Source organism: Bos mutus, chromosome 19, assembly GCF_027580195.1.
Source record: "Bos mutus isolate GX-2022 chromosome 19, NWIPB_WYAK_1.1, whole genome shotgun sequence".
Lineage (NCBI taxonomy): Eukaryota > Metazoa > Chordata > Mammalia > Artiodactyla > Bovidae > Bos > Bos mutus.
The window spans coordinates 3,452,609-3,471,861 of NC_091635.1; positions in this window are offsets into that span (position 1 = coordinate 3,452,609).

The following is a 19,253-nucleotide window of genomic DNA, read 5'->3' on the forward strand; positions in this document are numbered from 1 at the left end:
ATGGAGGGGCTCTTTTCTACTGGACCTGAAGTGAGGTAGGATATGGACCTGGGGGCTCAGGACCTGTCCACTGTGGTCCTGAGCTGCATAGTCCAGAACAGGGGTCTACAAGTGTTTTGGCATCAGGGACCGGTTTCATGGTAGACAATTTTTCCATGGACCAGGGTTGCGGTGGGGACGGGGGGAAGATGCTAGAATGATTCAAGCGCATTTCATTTATTGGGCACTTTGTTCCTATCCTTATTACATCAGCTCCACCTCAGATCATCAGGCATCAGATTTCAGAGGCTGGGGACCCCTGGTCAAGAATAAGTGCTCATGGGCATTGTGTGTGTGTGTGTGTGTGTGTGTGTGTGTGTGGTGTTAGTATGTAATAAAATGCTAGAAATATATTTATCTGCAATACTTAGGATTTTTGAATGTATTGCATACCTGCTGCTACTTTCATTTTTCTTACTAAGTGCTGGGTTTTATACTGGGCGCTGCACAGCAAACCAACCTTGGTCTCTCTTCTCACAGATCTGAGAGTCCAGGTGACGGGCAGGTGATAGGAGGCTTTCTGCTCACTCAGAAGACAGGATTGTAGCATAGTCTAGAATAATAATGAGGGATCGGGGAAGAAGTGGGTTCCTATAAGAGAGATTTAGAAGGCAAAAACCAGTAGGCATTGATTATGGTTTCAATCCAGCAGGGCAGGGACAAGGGAAGGGGGGGTTATCCAAGATGACTGACAAGTTTTAAGGCTTGTAACTCAGAAAAAGACCTCCGGAGGACGGTGCAATTGCTCTGTCAGAGAATCGCAGTGATGATTATGGTAACGAAACGGGAGATTTATCCAAATTTGGTGACACATGTGGAAATTCCATATATGCGTTCAGTAAGTGCTAGAGTACTTCTCCCATAGACCACGTATTATCAGCAAACAAGCAAGTCTTCCTATTGATTCCAGGGAAGCCTGGCGTGCTGCAGTCTATGGGGTCACAGAGAGTTGGACACGACTCAGCGGCTGAACAACTACAACGCAAATCACACGTGTATGTACTTACTGGAAATTTCCCCACCAGCACCCTGCCCTCCATACTGCCTTAGCAGGAGCAGAGTAGCTGAGTTGACTTCATTCTCTGACCCCTTGCCCTGGGTAAGGCTTCAGTCAAAGGTGCTAACGAGTTAGAGAATGGAAGCAACAGATGTGAGGAGAAGGACAAGAGAGGGAGCAGAAATCAAATACTCTGTGTCCTATTCCTTACTTGGGATTTACATTTTGCTTATATTTGTAAAGATTTAAAATAACATTTTAAAGAGACAGTGGAAAAAGTAAATAATAAAAGAAGGTTGCTAATACTGTGCAACGTATAAAGAATTCTTACTGAATCTCTATCCACTTATCTTCCAGCCTGTCCCTTGCAATATTATTTCTTACTGACATTTCCTTGCTTGTGTTTATTATTAGCCAAGGATCTTAGTGGTTGATGGTTGGAGACGTGGCAATTTGTGGAAAAGGGTATCATTTTAGAAATTAAGATTTCATTGGAAAATATGCCAGAAAGCTCCTGACTTCCAGAACAAACTGGACAATGGAGGAAAATGTCTAGGTCCTACAAGAAACAATGAAGCGCTACAGTTGAGTTGAATATGTAGACTAAATAAATGGTAACTGAAGGGATGAGTTAAACCATTTAGATCTGAAAATTTGTTAACCTCTCACAAGATTTCCCAATGAAAGGTCACAGAACATCAAGCTTAAATAGATTTCATCAATTTGAATTCCCATAATGAAAACATTAGTCACAGGTTTAGACGTAAGTATCTGGAAGTGAACAACCAGGGACTTCCCTGATGGTCCAGATGGTCTCTGCTTCCACTGTGGGGGCACAGGGTTGATCTCTGGTCGGAGAACTAAGATCCCACATGCCCCACAGCCATAATGATGATAATAAAGAGAAACCAAACTTGAATGTGAGGTTCACAGCAATTTTCTACTAATCATACTCCTTCCCACCCTTCACTATCTTATTTTTAAATTTTACTTATTTTCTTTATTATTGCTATCTATCTTCAGTTCCTAGCTTAGTTTCTGTCTTTTTTATTTCATCAGTTCCCATAATTGAAAAAGCAAAAGTTAATAATTGAAAATTAAATATGGATTATTTCTCATTTTAACCTATATTTACCTTTGGACACACATTCCTGAGGCTTTGAAGTTTAGGTTAGGACTACATATTTCATGTTTCCAGGGTGGGTCAAGAATAATTTAGATGAATGATCAAGTTGAGAAAGGAATGTGATTTTTCTTTACAGAATTTAAATTAAATAAGAAAGCTCCTCTTTGGGTAGGATGTGAACATGGTGTTCAGGCACCCGTGCTGAGAGAGGCTGAATGGCACAGGGAGAAGCCCTTTCTGCCTCAGCCTGGTGGGTCGACCAGAGCCACGGGGTGGAGATGTGAGTCTGCAGATAAGCTCCCTTGTGGCCTGAACACCCACAAAGCAACATTCAATGGTCTCACTAATAGATCCCGAAACCACAAAGCTGGGGAGTTAATCAAAAGGCCCTTCAGCAAGTTTAAACTGAGGGAGGGGCCGGGTCTGTGCGCTGCCTTTTCACACATTCCTCAGGTTACAAGCTGACGCAAAACTGACATTTATGTTCCTCCAAAGAGGTCTTATTATCACTAGCTTGGTATCAGCCAACTGACAGAAAAGCGAAATTCACCTTCTGAATTACCTAGCAGCTACTTTTCAACACTTAATCTTTTGCATTTCCTTTGGCCCCAGTGAAATGAGCAAAAACTGAACCACTGGACTAGCTGGCTTCTGCATCAGGATATCTCTTGCTCAGGGAATAGAAGTGAAAGGCACAAAATAATTAAAAGGCTGAGACTTCTGTCTTCTTTAGCGACGATGACTAAGCACTACAGCAAACCTGGGTTAAGTGGACCAGCATTTCAGTGATCCACCCTGATTTGCAGTTTTCAAAATGCATTGGAATATACTCAAGATCGCTTTCTGCAACACACTACTGATGCTTAGGGGGAAAAATACATAGATTTTTATAAGGTTTTAGAAGCTTCATCTTACATTCAATGGCAACATAGAACTTGATATTTTTATGTGATTTTGGTTCTTCTTGGTTCCAAGTGAGGGTACTGGCTCTCTCTTAAACTTCCAATATGAGTACTAGGCCAAGAAGGTTATTTACAGCCAAGCTCTACGTTTACACTCAGACTTCTATCAGAGGAAATTTTCTAGAAATTTCCATGTCACACCTTCTCTGGACCATGAGGATAAGAGAGAAGGTTTTAATGGTAAATTGGAACATATCCATGATTTGAAGGAGAATTCTATATATGATGAGCAAATATTACATACTTTACACACACACACAGAGATAAACACAAGCATGATTTACCCTGGTAACAAGTCTAGCATCAACGTGGGTATAGTATAGTGGCACAACTTATTTCAGAAGTTGTAAACAATAGGAAATAATTATTCTCTTTGAATAACTCCAAAATAATGGTCTTTCTCTTTGTCTAAATAATTGCACCCGTCTTATTTCTGTCATGAGTACATTTTTAATCCTTTGCTGTCACTGTCCTTCTTTGAGTTCTTTTCAACTTGTTCACAGAGTTCCTCCATTCTCTAATGAAAACTGAACCCCCCCCCCCAACACACACACGGCTACCTTGCTTTGGACATTGGGAGAAAATAACTGAGATGCACAGTGGATATGCAGTTATTAAGTGTGATTGTGTCCACATGCTAGCATTTTGAAACGATGTAATCATTTCAAGTCCCGGACAGTGTATTAAAATTTAGACATATTCAGGCAACCAGATGACCAGTTTTGTTAATTTTGTACCTGTCCTCTTGGTACCATATGGGGAAACTTCTACCTCAAGTGTGATGTATCCCAGAGCCTCCTTATAGCTGAAATGCACTCATGTGTGATAACTCAAGAATGATATGTATGATTCTTGGACATCAAAGAAGTCCTTAAATACGTTTTCAGACCTAGGTCATATGGAAATCAAAATCTAAAATCAGCATATTTTAGAGTAAAATTCAAGAAGTAAGAACGCCCACATTATAATTCCAGCAATAACTATTCCACAATAAAAATAAACCCAATTTTAAAAATATATTTTGAGGGTAATATTTATGCAGTGTTGGCTTCGGGTGATTTCTTTTCAGCATTTAGTTTATCTGTAACTTAGTCTAAATGATAGAAATGTTGGAGGAAAATAATGTATTTCTTTAAGGACACGATTTAAATACACAATGTCACGTGCGTCATGCTGACATGTATTCTTGCACTGATTCCATGAAATCTGAAAATGAAGTGAGCGTAGTCGATTTACAGGCAGACTCTAGCTTTCATTGTTGTTTGGTTGCTGCGTCATGTCCAACTCTTTGCAATCCCACGGACTGTAGCCCGCCAGGCTCCTCCGTCCATGGGATTTCCCAGGCAAGAACACTGGAGTGGGTTGCCTTTTCCAAGACTCTTTCTTTAAGGGCAGGGGGAGAAAAGGGAAGCTGTTAACCTTAGCAACCTTTCTGGCGTCTTTCTGAGTGTCTTCTACTTTCCTACAACAGAGCATTACAGTTCCTATTCCATCGGTGATATTCTTGCTCTAATGCATTTTTCTGTGTTGTTTTTCTCTACAAGTACAACCTCCACCTCTCTGCTGTAACTGGTCACTTTTGGAAGAGATTGAGGGTAGAAGATGTTTTTAATTGGATGGGGGAAAGGTGGTTTCAATTTAATGAATAAGCTTCATTTTTACACGCTTTTTCCTTCTCAAAATTGACATTCAAAATGAGTTTGGTTTTAGCCACACACTTGTCTTCTAACCCTTTCCTCACACCTGCCGGGGAGCAGATAAAGGTGTGAGAAATGTGAGTCCACTCTGGTCATGCAGTTTAACAAATGGTTACGGTAATAGGTGTCAAACAGTGTTGTGATTGTAAGAAAGAAAAATAGGACTGCTTTCATTTTAATGTCTGAGCGCTGGCAATATATTTGGCTTGTCATACACCTCTCTTGTCAGCATTTTCTTTGTCGCGTTTAGTTCTATGAAGAAGACAATACATTCCTACTAGCAGTTTAGGTTTTAAGAGTCATTATCGTTTTATGCATAATGCTTGGGGCCAAAAAAGAAAATAGTTCATAGTTCAAACCGAGTCATTTGTGCAGGCTTAGTAGCTCAGTAGTGTCTGACTCTGCAACTCTATGGACTGTAGCCCACCAAGTTCCTTTGTCCATGGAATTCTCCAGGCAAGAATACTGGAGAGAGTTGCCATTCCCTTCTCCAGGGGATCTTCTCCACACAGGGATTGAACCCAGGTCTCTTGCATTGCAGGTGGACTCTTTAACATCTGAGCCACCCCGGAAGCCCTAGTCATTACTATGATGCTGCTGCTGCTGCTAAGTCGCTTCAGTCGTGTCCGACTCTGTGCGAACCCATAGACCGCAGCCCACCAGGCTCCCCCATCCCTGGGATTCTCCAGGCAAGAACACTGGAGTGGGTTGCCATTTCCTTCTCCAAGGCATCAAAGTGAAAAGTGAAAGTGAAGTCGCTCAGTCGTGTCCGACTCTTAGCGACCCCATGGACTGCAGCCCACCAGGCTCCTCCATCCATGGGATTTTCCAGGCAAGAGTACTGAGTGGGGTGCCATTGCCTTCTCCATACTATGATGCTAACATGACCAAAGACTCTGCTGGCCCTTTCAAAGTTTCTAATTTGAGGATGATCTTTAAAATGACTTACAAAGTAATTTAAACAGGTTTATTAACATGTTTAGAAAGCAACCCAATATTTATTCTATTTTATTGAGAGAACTACACAGTGAAAAATAACCCACTGTGCCAATTACTTTCCTACCATAACCTTAAGAGCTTGAGAGGCAAGTGTTACAGCCCCAGTCCCGAATCCAATTCTGATTCCAAGTTTATGTGTTTTTCTGAGGAGTGTAGAAAGAATAAATAGATGTTGCACCATGGAGTGCTCCTTCTTCCCTAGAAGTCTGTGAATTTTCTTTTGAGCTACAATCATTTACTATGATTGTAGCTCAAAATTATTATGCTATTATGGCAGCTCAGAAATTGTGAATCCAGGAGAAGGCCACGGTGCATACACACATACAGCAACAGCATCTATACAGCTGTGATTGTTTCACGTTTTGTTCACTGTTTCAAATTAGTCTGTTGAACTGAATCCTGCCGTTCTAATTTTCACACTTTGTTCTATCTTTCAAAGCCGGTCTGCAAGGTTAGGAAGCAAGGGAGCTACCTGGGGGTGGAGGGGGCAGAGTGTTTGTAGAAACACAGGTTTGAGAGAGAAACTTGGCATCTCTGAGGGGACTTGTGTGTCAGAGCGGGGGTCTCCAAAGTGGAGAACAGCGGTGAGCAGCCCTATGCTTGGGAGAACAGGAAGAAGACAGAATGCGTGCTCAGGCTCCTCTCATTTATAAATGAATAAGTGAATGTAAAAGAAATGCAAAAAAGCAAAATGGCTGTCTGGGGAGGCCTTACAAATAGCTGTGAAAAGAAGAGAAGCAAAAAGCAAAGGAGAAAAGGAAAGATATAAGCATCTGAATGCAGAGTTCCAAAGAATAGCAAGAAGAGCTAAGAAAGCCTTCTTTAGCAATCAATGCAAAGAAATAGAGGAAAACAACAGAATGGGAAAGACTAGAGATCTCTTCAAGAAAATTAGAGATACCATGGGAATATTTCATGCAAAGATGGGCTCGATAAAGGACAGAAATGGTATGGACCTAACAGAAGCAGAAGAGATTAAGAAGAGATGGCAAGAATACACAGAAGAACTGTACAAAAAAGATCTTCATGACCCAGATAACCACGATGGTGTGATCACTGACCTAGAGCCAGACATCCTGGAATGTGAAGTCAAGTGGGCCTTAGAAAGCATCACTATGAACAAAGCTAGTGGAGGTGATGGAATTCCAGTTGAGCTGTTCCAAATCCTGAGAGATGATGCTGTGAAAGTGCTGCACTCAATATGCCAGCAAATTTGGAAAACTCAGCAGTGGCCACAGGACTGGAAAAGGTCAGTTGTCATTCCAATCCCAAAGAAAGGCAATGCCAAAGAATGCTCAAACTAATGCACAGTTGCACTCATCTCACATGCTAGTAAAGTAATGCTCAAAATTCTCTAAGCCAGGCTTCAGCAATATGTGAACCATAAACTTCCTAAAGTTCAAGCTGGTTTTAGAAGAGGCAGAGGAACCAGAGATCAAATTGCCAACATCCACTGGATCATGGAAAAAGCAAGAGAGTTCCAGAAAAACATCTATTTTTGCTTTATTGACTATGCCAAAGCCTTTGACTGTGAGGATCACAATAAACTGTGGAAAATTCTGAAAGAGATGGGAATACCAGACCACCTAATCTGCCTCTTGAGAAAATTGTATGCAGGTCAGGAAGCAACAGTTAGAACTGGGCATGGAACAACAGACTGGTTCCAAATAGGAAGAGGAGTACGTCAAGGCTGTATATTGTCACCCTGCTTATTTAACTTATAAGCAGAGTACATCATGAGAAACGCTGGACTGGAAGAAACACAAACTGGAATCAAGATTGCCGGGAGAAATATCAATAACCTCAGATATGCAGATGACACCACCCTTATGGCAGAAAGTGAAGAGGAACTCAAAAGCCTCTTGATGAAAGTGAAAGTGGAGAGTGAAAAAGTTGGCTTAAAGCTCAACATTCAGAAAACGAAGATCATGGCACCCGGTCCCATCACTTCATGGGAAATAGATGGGGAAACAGTGGAAATAGTGTCAGACTTTATTTTTCTGGGTTCCAAAATCACTGCAGATGGTGACTGCAGCCATGAAATTAAAAGACGCTTACTCCTTGGAAGGAAAGTTATGACCATGCTAGATAGCATATTCAAAAGCAGAGACATTACTTTGCCAACAAAGGTTCGTCTAGTCAAGGCTATGGTTTTTCCAGTGGTCATGTATGGATGTGAGAGTTGGACTGTGAAGAAGGCTGAGCGCCAAAGAATTGATGCTTTTGAACTGTGGTGTTGGAGAAGACTCTTGAGAGTCCCTTGGACTGCACGGAGATCCAACCAGTCCATTCTGAAGGAGATCAGCCCTGGGATTTCTTTGGAAGGAATGATGCTTAAGCTGAAACTCCAGTACTTTGGCCACCTCATGTGAAGAGTTGACTCATTGGAAAAGACCCTGATGCTGGGAGGAATTGGGGGCAGGAGAAGGGGATGACAGAGGATGAGATGGCTGGATGGCATCACTGACTAGATGGACGTGAGTCTGAGTGAACTCCGGGAGTTGGTGATGGACAGGGAGGCCTGGCGTGCTGTGTTTCATGGGGTCGCAAAGAGTCAGACACGACTGAGTGACTGAACTGAACTGCAGTGAATGTTTGCTCATATTTAATACATGACTGAATACGAATGTCTTCCCATATCACGTGTCACAGTTGCTTATAATATATAGATTGGCATGAGGGCAGGGGGCTTTCCTGGTGGCTCAGTGGTAAGAAATCTGCCTGCAGTACAGGATACTTGGGTCAGGAAGATCCCCTGGAGGAGGGAATGGCAACCCACTCCAGTGTTCTTGCCTGGAGAATCCCATGGACAGAGGAGCCTGGCGGGCTACAGTCCATGGGGTCAAAAAGAGTCGGACACGACTGAGCGACTAAACAGCAGCAACATGAAGGTAGAGCAGACAATCACAGGTCCTATGCAAGACACGTCCTAAGGCAAGAGCCCAGACACTTTCTGTTCTGAGAACACAGCAAAGTGCACAGAGTCCCAGGGACATGGGAGATCTATTCTGCAGTAGACAAATGACTTAAAAGACACTTGCATACATGTGCAAATACTAGTTGGCCAGTGACGACATGCCGAATATGTGAATAAGGAATGCTATGGAAAGGAAGGTGTGGACAGTCGATAGAGCCCTGTGCAAAATTTAAGTATGACCTGTGTAGACAAAATGGGATGTAGCACCCCTAGAAAGGAACGGGGCAACGAACACATGTTCTCTGTATGGTCAAGGGTGTGCAAGTGGGGTTTTGAGCTGAGAAGAGACCTGATCTGCCTTATAAGTGCAAGTAACTCTTAATATGGTGTGACCAGCAGACTCTAGGGGGACAGCGAGGAGACTGACTGCCTAGCTGGCTATTGCCGTAAGACGATAGGGTTGACAGGGAGGAGGGCCAGAAAGACTGCTGTGATGGTGAGGGGATTGCTCAGATTGTAGAAATAGGATGTCTTGAAGGTTGAGTAAACAAAAGATTTATTGGTGGATGGGATGTGGCTTGTGAAATTAAGAAAAGAAGAAACAGTCTCCATGGATTTCAGAACAAAGGGATGGTTACAGTTGCATTTACAGATACGGTCACAGGTGAGGGAGGAGCCATGGGAACAGGAGATGCCTAATAGACAAAGAGGCGGGGTATCAAGCCAGTGTTTATCTAGAATTATTTGAGGGAACTAGGCTTGCGATGGAAATGTTTAAGTCATCAGTGTGTGGATGGAAAGCCATGAGCACGGATGCGATCAATCAAGGCACACCTCAGAGACACTCAGGTGTCGTTCCAATCTCCATGAAGAGAATACTGCAATGCAGTGAGTCACAGGAACTTTTCTGGTTTCTTCGTGCATAGAAAAGTTATGTCTAAAGTCTGTTAAGTCTGCAACACCTTATGTCTAAAAATACAATACCTATCTTAATTAAAAAGTACTTTAGGGAGTCCCTGGTGGCCCAATGGTTAAGAATCTGCCTGCCAATGTCAAGGACACTGGTTTGATCCCTGGTTCAGAAGGATCCCACGTGCCGTGAGGCGACTAAGCCTGAGAACTGCAATCCTGAAGCCCGGGGGCCCCAGAGCCCGTGCGCCACAAGCGGAGAAGCCGCTGCAATGAGAAGCCCGTCCCCTCAACTGGAGAGTGGCCCGCGCTTGCTGCAACTAGAGGAGGCCTGCGCGCAGCAGTGAACGCTCAGTGCAGCCAACAATAAATGTGTACATACTTCTTTTTTAAGGAAAGTATTACTCAAAACTGCTAACTGTCATCTGACCGTGCAAGATCGCCACAAACTTTCAGTTTGCAAAAAGCTGCAATAAAGTAAGGCGTGATAAAATGAGGAACACCTGGAGAGAAACGGTCACGTACAACGTCTGACTGGGTGATGGTCTGCTCTGTCACGAAGAGACTGAGAGGACCTGCCCATTCAGAGACGCGCTGAGTCCTCTTCTTGTTAGCAGGACCCCGGCAGAGCATCTGTGTTCAGACGCAGAGAACTTTTCACAGGTGGCCATAGACACCATCACTTTGCTCTCATTAAACACATTATTCGTAGTCTAGCTGTTATTAATATACTAGAGAGAACAAGAAGATTTTTATGTGTGAGCTGTTAATACTAAAAGTATAAATTTTTAGAAATTTCTCTCATATTCTGTTTATATATAAATTTTTTTCATTTTGAGTGTATTTAATATGGTCTTTGCAAATAAATGGGACTTCCCAGGTGGCACTAGTGGTAAAGTGCCTGCCTGTCTATGCAGGAGACAGAAGAGGCTCGGGTTTGATCCCTGGGTGGGGAAGATCCCCTGGAGGAGGAATACGCCAGTACTCTTGCCTGGAGAATCCCATGGACAGAGGAACCTGGTGGGCTACAGTCCACAGGGTTGCAAAGAGCCGGACACAACTGAAGCAAATAATACAGATATGTTTATATTTTAATTAACAAAAATGTGGGCTTCCCTGGTGACTCAGTTATAAAGAATCCGCCTGTCAATGCAGAAGACATGGGTTCAGTCCCTGGGTCGGGAAGATCCCCTGGAGCAGGAAATGGCAACCCACTCCAGTGTTCTTGCCTGGAGAATCCCATAGACAGAGGAGCCTGGTGGGCTACAGTCCACAGGGTTGCAAAGAGCTGGACACAATTGAAGCAAAAAAATACAGGTATGTTTATATTTTAATTAACAAAAATGTGGGCTTCCCTGGTGACTCAGTTGTAAAGAATCCGCCTGTCAATGCAGAAGACACGGGTTCAGTCCCTGGGTCGGGAAGATCCCCAGGAGCAGGAAATGGCAACCCACTCCAGTGTTCTTGCCTGGAGAATCCCACAGACAGAGGAGCCTGGTGGGCTACAGTCCATGGGGTTGCAAAGAGTTGAACAAGAATTAGTCAGTAAACAACAACAAACAAAAAAGTATTGAAAATAATCCTAAAATGTATTATTGACAGAGATATGTCACCGGGGTATGGAGATCACAAATATAGAAAATAAATTGTGTAGGGGAAAAGGGTAGGCATTGTGTGAAGTTCAATTAAAAAAAAAAATTAAAAGCGAAGAACTTAGCTTTTAAAAGTAAAGGAAACCAGTTCAAATGTCTTTTAAGACATGCTAGAGACTTTATATTTAATCTCATCCAGAATGGGGAGACAGTGAAGGTTTTAAAGAAATGGCTGATAGGAACCCATTTGGGTTTTGACAACATTTCTCTCCTGGAGAAAAGTTTTGAGGCTTTTATGGTAATAGAGGAGAGGGGAGAGAAAACAGAGGAAAGAGAGTCAGATAGAGAGAATGGTGATGAGAAGGACAAGAATTTGGAAAATAAATCATATTTGGAAAGGAAAGGGTGGATTAAAAAAAGACTTTAGATGATGGAGGTGATATTTCTTAGGATAAATACTATCAAGAAAGAGAATACTTTGACAGGAAGCTGTGGAAGAGGTAGCGAAGAGGGAAATGACTCATTTGTTTTGGATCCACGCAATTCAGAATTCCTGTGGCCGAGCGCAGTCATTTTATAACCAGCACTCTGTTTTTGGAGGGTACGTCTAAGGCCCCAGAGAGAATTCTATAACGTTGGGTTCATTAGTTTAATCCAAAAGATTGCATTCAGATCCATCCTGAAAGTTGGTATATGTCTTTCCTGTTCATGTTCATATTTCCCCGCACACCTATATCCATAAAGAATAATAGTAAGGTTTTGATTTTTAAAATAGTTTACATAAATGGGACCATGCATGTGTATACTTCCTTTACCAAGATGCTTGTTTATTCTTGATACCACGCTGACATATTGATGGAACTCAGATTTGGCAAACCAGGGCTCAATGGACCCAAATGTAGTCCATTCCCATTTTGTCCAACCCTGGCGGCTCAGACAGTACAGAATCTGCCTGCAAAGCAGGAGACCCGGGTTTGATCTCTGGGTCAGGAAGATCCCCTAGAGAAGGAAATGGCAACCCACTCCAGTATTCGTGCCTGGGAAATCTTACGGGCAGAGGAGCCTGGTGGGCTGCAGTTCATGGGGTTGCAGAGAGGTGGATACGACTGAGCGACTCAGAATTTAAGGTTTTTTTTCTTTTTCCACCTGTGACCATTTGTAATCAATTTGATGCTATACAACATTAACTTTCAAGTTTCAGTTAGGTGAAATTTTATCCCTATAAAGGGAATCCTATTCTTCTTCTTAATATACTTAAGTTACAAAAAAAAAAATACACTCAATTTTTATTACTATGTTTTGAATTTCATCAATAAAGAACATGTGGAAATGTCTATTTTCCCTTGCTATATAAATATGACATAATATTCTCAACTTACACCATGGCTTGCAAAGTTCAAGAGTAAACTTGATTTAGCTAATTCATTAATTTTGACAATTACTATTTTTTTCATTTTATAAGTACACTACAATTTACATATTAATTTATAAATTAAACCCCTTTGTTTTATATTTTTGCTATTAGGAGCAATACTTAAAATCTATCTTTGTGAGAGTGTCTTCATAAACATGGATGGAATTTTCTGTGTGTGAGCCTAAATGTGGTACTGTTAGCTTAGAGTTTGAGTCTATCTTCACTTTTATTACAATTGCCTACAAAGAGGTTTGTCCAAACCTAATCAGCAGTGTGAGACGTTTTAGTCAGCACCCTAAGCAATATCCTTCCCAACTGTTAATTCCTTAAATTTTCTCCAGTGTATTTATTTTACCAGCATATATTTTTATCTGAACCATGAATGACTTAGAAACACGTCTTCTAGTTTCTAAAACCTGTTGTCAAACCTAACACTCTCTTTCTAATGGACCGACATCTTGATTAAACATCTATCTGATTGAGACTGACATAGAGATGCCCGGGACACAGTATGCAGTCCAGCTTTACAAACGCCCCATTTATAAAGCATTTGCATTTCAAAAATGCTTTGTGTCTTGTGCTACAAGCAATTGCATCAATTGTTTACAGTGCTGAACTCTCTATCATCTGCCTTTCGAATGATCTGTTACTGCTGCACGAAGGCATACCTGTGTGCACATCAAGTTTCTCCTGGGTCTTCCTTCAGCAACTGCTTTAAACATTTGAGCCTATATTTTTACACATGTATAGAGTTAATATTTCTTTAACTTCATGGTAAATTGCTCTGTTATCATTAAATCATGACACTCTTTTTACCCAAAATTCTGCTTATTGATGGTGACATACCAGCTTTCTTTTGGTTGTTAATTTCCAGTTATATTTAAACCTGCGTCTTTATTTCCTATCCTGTGTTTTCTATCTTCCTGTGACAGGATGCTTGATGCCTGCCTCTCAGAGAGTACATAATGAGGAGGTCACTTGATTATTCCAGTTTAAAATCAGTTCTTTTGCAGAAGAGTGCGTTTTGTTTGTAGGCAAAATGTTTGCGGATATGCTTGAAGATACTTAAACCATCACACTATGCATTTTCTATTTACCATAATTGTTTTGCTTCTCTCTTTTTTTTCCCTCTTTCTTGGCTTTTGAAAGTAAGCCCATTTTACTCCCTTAATTCTCTTGAATGTACTCTTTATTTTCATTCTTAAGTGCCTGCTTTTAAGTTTTAAAAATAATGACTAGGCTGTATCTATAGAATATAGATTTATAAAATAATTGAGCAATTAAGACAAAGAGTTCCGCCTACCTACTTTAACCTCCAACCCCATCATGCAGTTTCCTTTATTTTTAAAAATCTGCCCTCATATGTCATTTCCATTACAGTTAATGAACAGACGTTGTTACTGTTATTTACTGAAGCCCACAGTGTGTGTGAAGGTTCACTCTGTTTTCTAGTCCTGAGGGCTTTGAGAAATGCATGATGAAGCCACCTCTGCATTTTCATCAGAAGAGTTTCATCGGAGCTCCACATATTCATCCCTATTAACAAAATGTGACATAACCGCAGAATGGACTATTACTCAGTCTTCAGAAAAGAACGGACTATTGATAGATGCAATGATGAGGCTGAATCTCAAATGCATATAGTATGTGGTATAAAGGCTACGTAGCACACGATTAATCTGAATGATATTCTGGAAAAAGCAAAACTATAATAAATAGGGACAGTATCAATGACTGCAATAATTGAGGGTGAGGAAATGAGTCCAAAGGCACAGAGCAAAGGAGATGTTTACACCACGGAAACACTGTACCTCCTGTTTTTATTCACTTATTTATTTGTGATGATAGTTATATGGGTCTTTTGGAGAAGGGAAAGGCTACCCACTCCAGTATTCTGGCCTGGAGAATTCCATGGACACAGTCCACGGGGTCGCAAAGGGTCAGACATGACTGAGAGATGTTCACTTTCACTTTCCTATGGGTCTTTACTTTTGTCAAATATTGTACAACTGTATAACCAAGGCAGTGAATTTTACTGCATATAAATTTAAAAATAAAATAACACCATGCTTCTTTATTATCACATGATACTGCCAGTCTCCTATCCTTTTCTCATTAAAAATGAATCCTCCCTCCATGGGCAGCTGGATTTTGTAGTTAACACTCCCCTTTTCCTGCGGAGCATCAGATACTAGTCACCCAATGAGTCAAGCATTAGAGAGATGGTCTGGTTTGCAATCATCCTTTTATGTTCTAAACAGGTTTTATGTTCCTCAAATCCTTCCCTAAAATGGATGACTCCAATAATTCTTTGCCTCCCTTGTCGTCCCATTTCCAGTAACACTAACAGGTCGGGTTTTCCTAAACGTGCCCCACCCTCTGGCAAAGACAGCCTCCGGGTGGGAGTTGGGGGTGGGAGTCAGCTCCTTGGTTTGAGGATGGGATGCTCCCACCCCCCACTGTGTATTGGCACTTGCTGCGCTCTGGCCATAAATCACTTGATGACATCACATTGTTGCTATAAATCCATGAACAAATAAGCTATCCTTCCATTAGGGGACATAAAACGGTCCATTTTCAGACTCGGTCTGCGTACTGTTTATGGGTTGCTTGCTGCTTTCAGGGTTTTTACAAGAGAACATCCACTGTTTCTTTCTGGCCCTACTCCAGAGAACTATGTTAACACTGCCCATTTTCCAAGAGCTTTGGTGGGAAGGCTGCAGAACGCAGCCGCATTTTCCATCGGGGACCTGAACCATTATTTTAGTCTCCATTTCCCAGACAAATTAAACCCACTGTTTTATGAGTTTCTTCAAAGGGGCTACACAGTAGCTCATTTTATTGAATATGGATACTGCCACTCAGAAAACAAATCATATGATAACAGAGCCTAGAGCTTACAGATTCTAGAACATGTTAATTACTACCTTAGGGGCCAACCCTAAATTACTTGACTTCCTTAGGGAAAGTTGGCCAGTGGGCTAGGCTATGACATTGGAAACCATCACAAGCTCAAAGGGTTTATCTGCCTGGAGGATGGGGAGGAAAGGAGTATTGAATGTCCAAGCACTAAGGAGGGAATACATTTTTATGGCATTCATTCCTTCATTTCTTTATTTGAACCAGAAAATGATACTCTAGGCCTTAACACTCAGTTCTGTGATGTTCCTTCATGTGTTTAAAGTCGGGAGTTTGGTTTAGGATTCTAATCAGGAATAAGTCGGGGTGACAATGAAAAACTGTAAGAGATGCCTCAATTTTCTCAAAGGGATATATAGATAGATCAGCATGTATGTATCTGTGTGTGTGCTTCATCACTTCAGCTGTGTCCAACTCTTTGCTACCCCGTGGATTATAGCCCGCCAGGCTCCTCTGTCCATGGGATTTTCCCAGCAAGAACACTGGAGTGGGTTGTCATATCCTCCTCCAGGGGATCTTCCTAACCCAGGGATCGAACCTCAGCCTCCTATAACTCCATTCATTACCTGCTGAACCATCAGGGAAACCCTGGGCTAAAAAGAAGTGATTCAAAACTTTATTTGAATATTTTTGTTTCTCCAAATGTATATACTTATATTTATTACCTATGTGTATATGTAGATACAGGTATCATTTCTTATTAGCCCATTGGGTTATTACTGACAGGTCATCCAAGCCAATCTCTGGTTTTTGTTTGGTTGGTTTTCCACTCCTTGTTACCCAAATTGCATTATTTTAGGTGCAACAGGTTTTGCATGGTTGTTTGCGTATTTCTGTAACTCAAGTTTTCAACTTTTGTTTAACAAGAAGCAATTATATAAACACTAAATATGCCAAATTCATTTATGACATGACAGGCATTGCCTTAAGTGTGTGGCATATGTTTTCTCATTTTAAACCACAGCTACTCTGTGGCATGTGACCCATCATCATTATTATTCTCAGTTCACATGTTAGGAAAATGAGCTTCAGAAAACCGGATCCCAGGTCTATAAGAAAGTATCCTGATTGTCAACGCAGCCTGACTCCAGGGAAATAAGTGAAAGTTGCTCAGTCGTGTCTGACTCTTTGCAACCCCATGGACTATAGAGTTCAAGGAATTCTCCAGGCCAGAAGACTGGAGTGGGTAGCTTACCCCTTCTCCAGAGGATCTTCCCGACCCAGAAATTGAACTGGAGTCTCCTGCATTCCAGGCAGATTCTTAACCAACTGAGCTATCAGGGAAGCCCATGACTCCAGGAATCTACTTTCAAAATCAACTCAATAATGACCTTGTTTACTAGCAATATAAACAAGAGGAGTGGGAATGTTGCTACTGGATAAGTAAAGGACCTTACTGTGTTTAAAAAAGAGAATATGTAAGACTTTACCTTAGACAGTTTTTTTTTTTTTTTTTCTTAAAGGACAATAACATAAGATACTTTGCTTGGTATTTGATAAATCAAATCACAGAGTTCAAGACCAATGCACTATATATTGGTGAGTGATGGATGAATGAACTATTTGAGACTCAGTGGAAATTTCATCTACTATTCAAAGGATGATAAAATTATGTAGGTTTCAAAATTATAATGCCACAATCCTGTAAAAATATCACCCCCGGGCTGACCTGACTAGGAGATGATTAGGTAAAGCTTTTTGGGGGGTTTACTATAACTTTAATTACTAGTCCTAGGATATTTTAGGAACTTCTGGCCTGCAGATTATCTGAGGCCATACTTGTTTATTATTAAGAAAATTAACTCAGTGGGCAGCCACACAGGGAGCAAGACACTGAGCATTAAGCTTTGAACGTCAGAGGCAACCCATGTACACTAATTTCAGTGAAAGATGTTCACCAGCAAACATTCAGGACTGATAAAGAAATCAGGGGCTTGTGCCAAATGGGAGTCATAGCTATGGAAGTCAAGTTTATTCCAAAGTTGCGTGTTGCGTGTGTGATACGTTAGCATCAGTCATGTCCGACTCTTGCGACCCATGCACTGGAGCTTGCCAAGCTCCTCTATCCATGGGATTCTCCAGGCAAGAATCCTGGAGTGGGGTGACTTTTTCTCCTCCAGGGGATCTTCCCAACCCAGGGATAGAAGCCACATCTCTTGCGTCTCCTGCATTGGTTGGCGAGCTGTTTACCACTAGCATCACCTGGGAAGCTCGTATTCCAAGGCTGAAAGATATTAAATCATTAATTAATGAATATCTTATTAGGTCAACTGTGACTGTCAGATTCTGAGGGCAGAGAGTTTCCAGGTCTCCAAGAAGAATAAAGACAATGGTTAAAATCTTCTTTCAATGCTGTAAAATTTGATGCCCAAGGTGAGGAAAAAGAAAACTAGATCCAAATTGAAGAGTCCCGTTCACGTCTGTAAACCTCCAGGGACATGACATGTATCTTGAAATGTCACTATGATCTGTGACCAGAGGAGCATTCAGGCTTTATAAAAAGAGAGTAAGGTGCAGTTACTCCAAGAAACAAGAGTCCTCCTCTTTCTAGAAAAAGTATAAGTCTAAAACTTGAGGATGAAAATCTGAGTATCTGTGTAACATCTAGACATTTAAGTATAAAGAATATATATATATATATGTTTAAAGATATATATCTTTAATGAACAGAAAGCATCACAGACATCATTATGTATATTCTATGTGAAAATTAATTGGTGCTTTTTGTTCACAGTAATGCACAGTAATAAAGCTACCATGGACTCCCCTGGTGGTCCAGTGGTCAGAATCCACTTGCCAGTGAGAGGCGCGTGAGTTCGATCCCTGATCCGAGAAAATTCCACATGCCGTGGAGCAACCAGGTTCATGCGTCACAGCTACTGAACCTGCGCTCTAGAGCACGCACTCCTCAAGGGAGCCACTGCGACGAGAAGCCCGCACGCAGCGACAGAGACCCAGCACAGAGACAAGCGAACAAGTACCATGAACCACCCAGAGAATCTGACGAAAGTTACTGACCACCTCCCCGGAAAAGGCATTCACAAACACACTTTTTACACTCTTCTCTTCCATTGATTTGAGATATTCAAGAAGAATCCTGGCAATAGGCCCATTTAAAATCTCTATTTGGCTCCTTCCTTTCTTGCAAATGATCACTCTGTATTAGTCAGGGTTCTCCAGGGAAACCAAACCAATAGGAAATTGATTGACTAATCTATTTATTAAGGACAAGATTAGCTCACAGGATTAGCTCACAGCCTTCTCGAGGCTGAGAAGCCCGGTAATCTGGTCTCTGCAAGCTGAATACTCAGAGAAACCCGTGGTGTAGCTCCTGTCTGAGTCCAAAAGCCCAAGGGTTCAAGTCCTGGTCAGAGGGCAGGAGACGGGTGTCCACCTTAGGGAGGCAGGCACAGAGAAGTAGAGGTGAATCCCTCCTCTCTCCACCTTTGACGCCATTCAGGTCCCCAGTGGACTGACACCCACCCACACCGGGGAGGGCCACCTGCTTTACTGAGTCCACTGATCCAAATGCTAATCTTAGCCGGAAACACCCTGTCAGACACACCCAGAAATAATGATTAACCAGCTATCCGAGCATCCCCTGACCCAGTCAAGTTGACCCAGTAAAGTGAACGAACACACCCGGCTTCTCAAATAATTTTGTATTTTTTGTTGATTTTGT